Genomic DNA, 11,866 nt, shown 5'->3' on the forward strand with positions numbered 1-11,866 from the left:
CCTAACCTTGAATCAGTAAACGAAATAGAGAGACATAGAGAGAAAGAGATGAAGGAGTATTTAACGACGCTCTTGACCTTGGTTCATCACCGGATCTAAGAGAAACCCAGAAAGAACAGAAGATCCAAGCATAGATCAAAAATGGTGAGCAAACGGACCCAGGTTATGAGACTACAAAACCCTCACTGACCATTTATCACCACAAGTGTAATCAAAGAGAAAAATCAGAATGAGAGATTACCTGTAACTGGAATTTGTTTTGCTTATACCCATTAAACTATAGGGCAAGGTGAGAGGCAGCTTTTGGGTTTCGATGGTGAGGACGATCGAGACTGAGAAAGAAAAGAGGGCGAGGGCGAGGTCGAGGGCAAGGGTGAGGTCAGAGGGCGAGGGCGAGGGCGAGGTCGATCGAGGGAGGGTGTGAGGAGCAGATTGAGAGGGTTTGAGAGGGAGAGAGAAAGAGCATATCCAGGGGTGAAAGAGTTTGAGAGTGAGTGATAGAGGAGGACACAGATCGAGAGGATTAATTAAAATACTGTAGCACCGGTTTTTTTCATTTTCTTTCGCATATACAACGGTCACGACTAATAAGTGTGGTTTAGGCAAGTTCATAAAATCTATCTCACAAAAAATCACTGTATTTCATGCATAAATACAACGGTTTTTTAAAAAATTGTTATGTTTTAAAACTACACAACAGTTTTAAAACAACCGTTGTGTAGATAGTGTCGTCTATTTATATTATTGTAGTAGTGTCACAAGATAACTTGCTATTTTCATCCTCTTTGTTAGTTGTGCATCATAGCATTAGTTTAGGTTTAATTTTGCTATTTTCTTTAAGTCATCAAAACCTCCCCCAACTTGTGTGTGTGTGTGTGTGTGTGCTTATGTTCATCTTGTGTGATTGTGAGTGCGTGTTTTGTTTGAGTTACTTGCTGCCCTAGGTGTGACAACTTGGGCATCCATTTGTGTTTTATTTTCTTGTTTCTTTAGCATTAGGATTATCATTTAAAGATCATCAATAGTCCTCGTGGGATCGACATTGCTTGCCATCTATATTATATATAGATTCGTGCACTGCGAGAATTAAAATATAACGAACATGCAGATAGAATGTGCGAGAGAGAGAGAGAGAGAGAGAGAGAGAGAGAGTGTGTGTGTGTATGTGTGTCTGTGTGTGTGTGTGCACGCGCGAGTGCCTGAGTGAGTGAGAGGTTTCTGGAGAGAGAGAAATATGTGAGCTGGTTTTCATTTAAATTTTTTGGGGTTTAAATTTACCAAAACATCCCTTATAGAATAAACATCTATAATTCCTTCTACGAAACTCCGATAAAAAATATGTTTTCGCCTAAGTGTTCGTGAGCTAGAAATCTATTTAACCGTCTAGAAATTCTTGGTCAAATGTTTCTCTTTTAATTTCTCCAAAATACACTCCAAAATCACGTTAATTGACTTAAATTAATTCATCAAAATTCTCATGGCCTTAAATAAATTCTATAAATTCCAAAACTTATTATTGTCTCCAAAACAATTTAGAAAAACTTTTCTGGGTCACAAAACTCAACTTTCCACTATGCCTCTAAATGACCATAACTAATATAAATTCAAATTTTTCGTGTAATTTGGGTCGGGTCGTTGTAATCGCCGGCACAACTTCACTAGCTGCGATCTCCTCCTTATAGCAGCAATCTCTAATGAGCAGAGCATGTGGCATTTTCTAGCTAATTGCTTCACCAACCACCCACAGCGGCACTCTGTCGATTAACCGCTCCAGACTTTTGGATAGTTGGTATTTAATTTGGTATTTTAATTAGTTGGGATTTGTTGTAGACCCATTTAAACAGGGGTACATAGACTTCTGATTTTGTAAAGTGTATGCATGGAAGACGATCACTCAATCTAGCACTCATTCCTATTGATCACGAACTTGAGCGTACTCTCCGCAATCAGCAAAGGCAGCGTGCTATTTTAAAACCAACCATGGGGGATCAATTGTAGCTACCCAACCGAGAACCACCAAAGCAGCTTCAAAATTATACCGCATGCACCTGCAGAATACAGTGCTCCTTCGTGCATTATCTTAACTCCCATCGTGCACCGTTTTGAGATTCGTCCACAAACTATTTAATCATTGCCCATCTTCCATGGAAAAGAGGAAGAAAATCCTTACAATCATCTCAATAAATTTTTCAATATTTGCTCCATATTTAACTATGTTGGGATAATTGAGGAACAAGTTTGACTCCGTTTGTTTCCATTCTAGTTGCGGGATAAAGCATTGAAGTGGTTAGACTCTCTCCCTGCGGCATCAATTTCATGAACACTGGGAGCGTTACAAGGATTTTTATCTTCAATGTTCTCATCATGGGATTGATACTTGGCAGAAAGTCCAATATTTTTGTAGAGGGCTTCAACCTCGGAGCAGGAGTATGGTTAACTCAACAGTGGGTGAAAGTTTAATGGATAAAACTGCAAATGAGGCAATCGATATTTTTTAGACTATTTGTGAGAACTCGGAGTATTGGGACCTTCCTATGACATATTCTCAAGTTACGTCTCCACCAGTGACAAAGAAAGGAGGCATCTATGAAGTTAGTTCTAGTACAGGTTTGGAAGCGTGTTGCAATGAAAAAATTGCAAGAAAAATAAAAGTTTGGAGTCCTCACCGATTGACAACCTCTTAAAGGATTAGGATTCCTGCAAAAAAAAAAAAAAATGATCAGTGCATTTCAAAATGTGTTAAAATACAGGAGGGATAAAAGGGGATAAGTGCAAGAAAGATAGGGGCTGTTCAGTTTGAAATTTGAAAGTTGAACTCAGTTTTTTATCTATGTTTATCTCCACCTTCTCAATGTAGTCCTGAATGCCTATAAAAAGGAGGTATTTGGGGAGGTTAAAAGAAAGAAAAAAGAAGAAAAACACAGAGAACGTCAAAAGACTGAGGGAGAAAGTTTGAGAACTTACTGCATATCTGTTTCAAGAAAATCACAGGTATATAGCTTACCTCTATGAATCTACGTTCTTAAAATTCTTATGTATTTGTCTGTGTTTCTGTCATGCAAAAGGGGTCTGTATTCTCTTTAAAGGTGGTGTCTGTGAACACCACCAAACTATCCATGTTTCCATGGAACGGCTGTCCGTGAACAACCATTTTCCATCTTGTGCAAAATTCACAAGGTTTGATGCTTTTGGGCATTAACCTTGAATTTTACATAGATCCAATTTTGTTGATGCTCACGGGCATCAACGAAATTAATAAAAGATCCGATCGATTTCCAACTCTCCATACTGCCGACCCATCAAATAAAAAAGTTACTGGTCCAAAACAGAGGAGAAAGATACCTGCAAAATAAAAAATGGAGTCAGTCGGTGTAAAAGAAAATATAGCAGTACAATGGCTTTTCTTCATAGCAAAATAGAAAAGGAAACAAAAGAGTGTTGACCTTTTGATTGACAACCCGTAGAAAATAAGTGGGTTTGTCACTGGTACCTAAGGGAAAGAGTGAGTTAGCTATTTACAAAGATTGGCAACAGGGTGAAAGAGAAAGTTTCCAAACAAGATCATCACCTTTTGACTGTACCTCCTGGATTCCTGTATAAAAAGGGTGTTGCTTCTAATCCAAATCTATAAAAAAGAAAAGAAAAAAAAAAAGGAATATGATTTGGTTAGTGAGTAAAATGAAACTGCAACTACAAGATAAAAGAGAAGCTGTAGCAATTTCCTTGATTTGATGTGCAGAATAAGAAAAAAAAGAAATGTATAAAAAAAATGGTGGAAGGATGTATGTTGGTCTCACATGATACCTGCTGCTAAAAAGAAATATATGGTTAGTATATTAGCCATGTATCAAAGAGGAGGAAAAGTAAGTTTTGACTACCTTTTTGGACTTATCCTTGTTGTTAAGTCAAGTCAAACAACCAACATATGATTACTTTGGCTCTACACACACAAAGAAAAAAAAGAAGTCAAATAATCATGGAAAAGAATGGTGTTGTGATATCTACTGCTACTTGCACCAAGAAAAAGAAAGTTCAGTAAAAAAAAAAAAGGATGTCGCCATATATTAAGCAAGAAGGAAGGAAGGAAGGGATGATGAACCTGTTTTGGGTGCTCGTCTGCAGAAAGCTAAAACTGATGTGGGTGGCTACGACATATGTTGTTTCTTCTTCCAAAGCCTGGGCAGTCTTTTAAATAGAGATGGCTTTCCCAAGTCTAATAGAATTGTGACTTCTCTTCCCAATTTCGTAGGATAAGGATTCTTATTCCCTTCTAAATTGTGGAGACCCCAATCTGGGGAAAACATGACTGCATACAATTGTTTATTTCCAATGGGTTTATTATGAGTGGAAATGTTGAGGGAACGGGTCCCATAAGTGCGAACTTTACCTTGCAGCAATGAGTTTGGGCTTATCTCTAGTCCATTTTCTTCAAATAAGTGATACAAAAATATTAATAGGTCCATTTTCTTCAATCCCCAAACACAACTCTCAAGTTGGTACAAAACCAATTCTCTCAATTGGTACAAAATCGAAACCGAAACCAAATCCAAACTCTAAATTCAAATTCTCAAATGTAACAAAACCATTTCTCTCAAATTGGTACAAAACCAAATCTCTTAAATCCAAATCCTAAATTCAACTCCAAAGTGGCACAAAGCCAACTAAGTCAAATTCTTTAATGAACTACGTTCGGTTTGATTCCATCAAGGATACGTAGGCAACCTATATCTAAATTTAGGTGCAACCGCAACCGCAACCAAATCAAATCCATTATCATTTTCTAGAAATTGATTCCACACACAAAGTTCCTGAATTAATTTCTCAAATCCAATCCAAAGGTTCTAAACCCTACCCAAATCACTCAAATCATTTAAATGGGTCACTCACCCATTTAATTTCCAAAATCTTGGAACTACGTGTGGTTTAATTCTGCAATGGGTACGTAGGTAACCTAAAATATAGGTGCAACCACAATTGCAAATAAATTTCATTTCAATGGGTCTTTTACCTATTGGAAATCCAAACACTCACAAAGTGATCCATTGGTTTCATTGCAATTGGAATAAAAGGGCATTCCCTTGAGTCAAGGGGTTGTAATTAAGAGATGTGCTCCATCTTGAATGGGTTGTACCCAAAATAATAAAAACTCGTATTCCTTAAATGAATTTGGGTGAAATTATGTTGGGTAATATTATTATTTATTTACAAATTTTGTTCAACATAATTTTTGGCACGCCCGGTGTGATCCATTCTCCCTTTCATCTCCAAATTAATGAAACTAATCTTTTGTGATGTTTTTACTCACAAGAATCTTTTCAAAAACACACAGAGAAACAAATGGCACCTCAAATCACTGTATACTTTCATGCCCTTCTTGAAGCTCAGTCTGTCGAAGGACGAAAGAGAAAGGCAGGATACAGAAAATCATTTGTGCTTAGCCAGACCTTGCTCTCAAGCTACATCCCAAAAGCCAACGGATTCAAAGCCACTACAACCAGAGTGAAGATGGCAAGGTGCCAACCGAAAAGGGCTCCCTCCAAGAACGCCCTCCGCAAAGGAAGAGAGAGGCTCAAGCCCAGGCAATCGAGGCCACACTAGCTTTTATTGCTGTAGAGGCCCCGATGGTAGAAGTTCCCAAGGCCACTAAGCCTTTGATCAAGGCATCGATTCCCTTACATCATGGTCGGATCAGTGCCGGTCCACCTACCATTACATAATCAGTGATGGTCACCTCCATCGAAGAGGAGGACAAGGCTCCTGTCAGCCTCAAAACCCAAAACTCTGAGTCCACTCAATCTTCGATTTAGACTTCCGAGGAATCAACAACGGAGCTTATTGGCTTCGAAAAAGAAAGGGATGCTGCAAATCCCTACTTGAAGGATCAAGGTTCAGAACCCTTTGGTTCGACAAAAGGGGTAGGCAAGTGTATGGACATTTCATTTCCAAAGAAATAGAGAACGTCTAGAGTGCACAAGAGAGCATTCTCTAATGACGAAGTTCAGAAGCAAGCGAGTCACTTGCATGGGGTAATCTCTAAATCCCTCACGCAGCTGGGGCCAACTCCTAAACTCCAACTTAGGTCTGCTTCCTTTATAGGCCCTATCAATCGGTCAAAAACTCGTGCTTTGGCCGAAAACCCACAAGAATTAGCCACCGACATTGCCGCTAGGCTGGAAGAGCCGAGGCATTCTGTTAGAAGACAAGAACCTTCTAATAAGCTAGAAAAGTCAAGGCATGTAGTTGACGAACTTATTCATAAGGGAATCACCAAACTCATGACCATATTCGATGAACCACTTCGGCATTAGTTGTTCCTTACTCAAGACACAACACCACAACTCCAAAGATTGGGTTTGCCTAAGGATGAGGATTCCGAATGAATGCTAGTGATGATGACTAGCACCTCAAACATTAAGGAGCAGAATCAACAATTGTTGAGAAGGCTTGCCAAAGTAGAAGCCGAAATGAATGCCATGAGGGCACGACAAGAGGCTGAATTAAATGCTATGAAAGAACGACAAGAAGAAGAAGTCTTACGACTCGTAGCAAAATTGGTCGCTAAGGCTAATTTAAAACAAAAAAAATTTCCTTGAAAATGAAGAGTTGAGAAGACGGGAAAAAGAAAGAAGATGGAAATAAGAGAAAAAGATAGAGGAGCAAAAGAAAGAAATGGAGAATGAAGGCTTTTCAGGCGGGATAACTCTGCTAGAAATCCAAGTAATGATAGCTAAAGAGATCCAGGATTTCTAAAAGTCATTAACTCAACCTGTGCTTGGGTATTGAAAGCCGTATCCGGATTATTTTGATACTATAGTTTTTCCCAAGACTTATCGTTAGCCAAATTTCGATAAGTTCGACGAAATAAACACCACTCCTCACGAGCATTTAGCTCACTTTTATTCGGCTTGTGGTGAAACATCTCAGTTTGATGCCTTATTGGTTAGACAATTTGTTCAGTCTCTCAGTGGCTTGGCTTTCACATGGTACACTCAGTTAGAGTCGGGATCAGTTAAAACATGGGATGACATGCAAAAGGCATTCCTCGCCCAGTTTGTCAACTCAAAGAAAAAAATTACAATTACTGACCTGGTAGAGACCAAGATAATGAGGGTGTAAATGACTTCATTACCAGATAGAGAGGCCTTAATTTGCAATGTCCAGAGAAGTTCTCCGAGCTAGGATTAGTACAAATGTGCATGAACAATCTCTCACCAGATGTTGCAACATTTGTGTCAACCACAGAGCCTCAGACGTTTAATGCTCTAGTATCAATAGCATGTAACATCGAGAAACAAATTGCTCGCCAAAAATGCAAGGCCCCAACTCCAAAAATACAATTCGGAGAAAAGAAGACTAATAATAAGAAGACAAATGCGAAGAAGGAGTCAATGTCTACCTTTGTCAAGACAGATAAGGGAAATGATAAAGGCAAGGCTAAAGAACCTCCGAGAAGATTGACTCTTAAGGAGCGAAAAGAAGTCAAGTATTCTTTCGACGTCGATGATATTGAAGAATTGTTTGACAATCTCCATGAAGCAGGTCTCATCAAACTTCCCGAGCCTAAGCGGCCAGCTGAAGTTTACAGAACCAACGATCCCAAATATTGTCGGTTTCATCGAATTTTTAGTCATCCTTTAAAGGACTGTTATGTTTTCAAGAACAAGGTGCAAGAAATGATTAACAACAATCAGATAGTGCTCGATTCTTCCAATAAGGCAGATGCAAATATGGTGAAAGTTGAACCTATTCCAAGAGTTGAACCTATTCCAACTATCTCATTACCAGAAGGTGCAGTGTCTGTAGAGTTCAAGGTTGACAATGAAGTCACGGTAGTACAAGCCTACCCAGACATGCCGAGGTCTAGAAATCCTAATATCCCGACCTTATACGAACTTATGACAACTCCAAGTGTAGATACTTGGGAAGATTCAATAACATCATCAGATGAGTCTACAAAGGGATGAAAGACTTTCAGCCGTAGGGTTAAAATAATGCCCAGGATTCCCTCATCAGGAATTTCCACTCGCCCTGGTATAAAATTTTGGAGTAAACCATCTTTGAAGAATAAGAAAAAGAAGAAAAGAGCACAAAAGAAGGTTCGAGCCCCTCAAGAGGAGTACGAATAACCACCAAGGGTACCAATCACATTTACAGAGTTCTTACCAGCTAAATTCTTCTCAAGTGATTCTGAGGAAGAAGAGGACGAAGTTGTGCAATGTTGTGTGACCTTCCTTGATGATGAGGGTGAGAAAGAAGTTGGTGAAATCACCTTGCGTTCTGGTCAACGCATTCCATCTGCGGACAAAAATAAAGACAAAGAGGTGGTTGACTCATCCTTTAAAAAGGACAAGACCAACACTAAGAATGTTCTTATCACGTCCGGAAAAGAAAGCACTTCGGATGAGATCTCGTTGTTTACTTTAGTAGCAAACGAACCTAAAAATGACAAAGCAAAGAGGCTGGTCATGGACTCTTAAAAACCGCATAAGGCCAAGTATGATATTATGGCTCATTTGAAGCGCATCTCATCTCTTCTCTTCGGAGTGTTTATGACGCTCTACAAATGTCAAGCGAGCTTCGAGAAGTGCTCATTATGGCACTAACCAGTCCGAAATCTTATAAGGAAAGTATGGAGATAGGAGAATCAGCAGTTGTGACACAAAAAGCCTGCACTTGTTGTCTATACAAAATCACATTTGATGACAGTGATCGATTGCTAGGATTCCAAGATCATAACCGACCCCTGTATGTCTCAAGCCAAATTGGAGACACATCGGTTAAGAGAATCATGCTCGATTGCGGTTTAGCTGTAAGCATTATCTCATTGAAGACACTCTGCTCCTTGAGGATGGAACCTCAACAATTGTCTCCCTCAACAATGACAATCCAGGGGTTTAACCAAGAATGATAGAGAGTCATGGGAACCATTGGATTACAGTGTAAGACTGGGGAGTTAATCTCAAGAGTTTTCTCCTATGTGATCGATGCAAAAACATCCTACAACGCCTTGCCTGGGTGGTCGTGGCTCCATATATATAGAGTTGTGCCTTCCACATTGCATCAATGTTTAAAGTTTGTGTTGGACGGAAGGGTCAAGAAAGTTGTTGCTGACACCTACCCATTCGAATTTGAGGAGGTCAAATACTCCGATGCAAAATGGTATAAGTCAATCGCCTAGTTTTGTTATTGTATCACAAGATGACGAAACCACTAAAAGCATGGGCTTTAAGACATAATTGGAAAAGCAAAAAGCCAAAGCATCAAAACAGTCTAAACAGGTTCGGATTAAACTTACAGGCAATTAAGTACAGAAAGGATGCCAAAATTGACGAACAAAAGACTTCAGATTCAGAAATGTCTAAAGCATTAGAGCCGACTCAGACCAGAGAAACACTTCAATAAAAAATAGCCCAACAATATTATTTGAAGATAATGCTACTTGTATTGTGCAGATTAAACATGGCTATATTAAAGGAGATAGAACTAAGCATATCTTGCCCAAATTTTTCCATACACATAAGCTACAGAAAAATGGAGATATTGATTTTCAACAGATATGTTCAAGTGACAATCTTGCCAACTTGCTTACCACGGCTCTACCAACTACTACATTCAAGAAGTTAGTATAGAACATTGGAATGCGTCAACTCAAAGATCTCCAATGATTAAAGCACTTATGTCATCATTAGGGGAGTGTGTCATCCATCACACATTATACTCTTTTCCCTTCATCTAAGTTTTTATCCCACTGGGGTTTTTCCTAGCAAGGTTTTAACGAGGTAGTGTCGCACGTTTCCATTCTTGTATAATATATGAATATTGTACTCTTTTCCCTTAGTTTTTCTCCCAAAGAGTTTTTACTAGCAAGGTTTTAATGAGACATATTCAATGTGTAATGGACATCCAAGGGGGAGTGTTATGAATATTTAGTAAATGGATGTCCATATTCATTCATGTAATTAGTCATCCTATGTATTTGATAATATGTAGTAGTCTAGTCCATGTAAACTTGGGAGACTTGAATGTTTATCCTAAGTCATCCCTGAAGCATATAATTAAATAAAGGAGATTCTTATTTGTCATCCTGAGTCATCCTAAAGTAAATTGTGGAGATTCTTATTTGTTGAGTGAAATATGTAAACTTTTTTATTCTTATCTAAATGTCTTTAAATGGTTTAAAAGTAGGTTATTTTGGAAATGGAAAAGATTTTGTGCCCTAGTAGGGCACAAGATCTATGTGCCATAATTTGATGTGACAAAATTATTTTGCACACATTATATTTATTTGTCATATATATCATATTAACTTCATAATTTTTAAAAGACAATCTTTCCCAAACCAAATCTAATTGCCCAAATCAATTTTTCTCTCGCTCATTACCACTCAATCCCAAATTAGCTTTCATCTCCTCCCAGCACTCTCTTAAAATTCGGATGATGTTATTCTCTGGATATATTCTTCTCTCTAGGACTTACCTTAACTTATAATTGTGACTTTTCAATTCTATCTAAAGGTCACGAATGATTTTTGGTTATTGTTTAACATATTGACATTAAAACACATTTGTGCTCTTTTCATCTATAAACAAAAGTCATCTTTTTGCAAACTAAAACTTATATAAATCATTTATAGAGGTATATGCCAAATAAAACAACAATGGATGAAATTAAACAAATTTGAGCTAAAGTTGAACTTTAAACAAATTATATTTTAAGCTAAAATTTGAACACATATCATAGAATAACCAACTAGGGACCTGCATTAATAAATTCGTTTGGCCATGAAACTAAGCTTTAATTTCTTGTGATTACCATTAGCAGTTCATATAAGAGAGAGAGAGAGAGAGAGAGAGAGAGAGAGAGGAAATAGCTTGAGCTTTTTGTGATTTGTTTACAGTTCATCGATTTTGGGACTGAGATTTCTTTCAAAATAGTATTTGATTAGAGTAGATGCTAGGGTACGTTCAATGAATTTGGGGATGAAATTTTTTTGGAATAAATTTTTTATTTATTTAAATTTTGCAAGATTTTATGAAAAGTTAAATTAGACTTGTAAAGCTTATGTGGCAATGCCATATCATTAGGGCACTCTAGCACTCTTCTTTTCCAAATTTCTCACACTAAAGACTTTTAGCTCTTTGTTTTAGAGTTATAGAAATCTAATTCTCGATTAGTGTTCGTGCTCCGATGGAAAAGTGCTCGAAACTCCTCGAGTAATTCTCGAGGAGAGCTCGAGCATTATGAAGAGAAAGATTTCTAAAATTCTATTTTAAAAAATGGCAAAAAATAAGATAGATTTCTATTATTCTATTTTTAAAATGGCTAAAAATATTTAAATTATACAAATTTTAATAAATGATTCAAATTTAGTTTCTTCATATAAACAATAATTTTAAATGAAAATTTAGATTAAGTACTTAATTCTATATATTATTAAGCAAACTATCATTTTTTTTAAGGTGGACTATTAACTTTTTTGAAAATTGTTTAGATTCGGTACCCAAATGATATTCCTAACGACCAATTTCTTTTGGGTTTTCTTTTTCTTTCCTTTTTTTTTCCCATGTATTTTAGCAATACAAATTGAGGAGTAAGCTAGTTAGTCTATTTTCATCATCCAACCAAACAACCTTATATTTTGTGGTAAGATAATCTTCCAAATCCTAAGTAGTATAAATAAGGTGCTCATACTTGACAATTGTGAAATATTGTGTTAAAGCATTATAGATGATTTAATGATAAAATAACTACGTTAAACATGATGACTTCATACAAAGTTGTACGTCTGCTAAAGTAACATTACAATTGGTGGTTTCTTTACTAAGCATTAGACTAAACACTGTATTTCATCCTCTCCTCACATAAA

The 11,866-nt window shown here is 37.3% G+C and overlaps 1 pseudogene; it reads left to right on the forward strand.

Annotated features, from left to right (window-relative positions):
- Positions 1-6,392: 6,392 nt before the first annotated feature.
- On the forward strand, positions 6,393-7,964 carry LOC147277840 (uncharacterized; annotated as a pseudogene).
- The last annotated feature ends 3,902 nt before the right edge of the window (positions 7,965-11,866 follow it).

The sequence above is a fragment of the Dryas octopetala genome, chromosome 8 (assembly GCF_963921425.1).
Source record: "Dryas octopetala chromosome 8, drDryOcto1.1, whole genome shotgun sequence".
Taxonomy (NCBI): Eukaryota; Viridiplantae; Streptophyta; class Magnoliopsida; order Rosales; family Rosaceae; genus Dryas; species Dryas octopetala.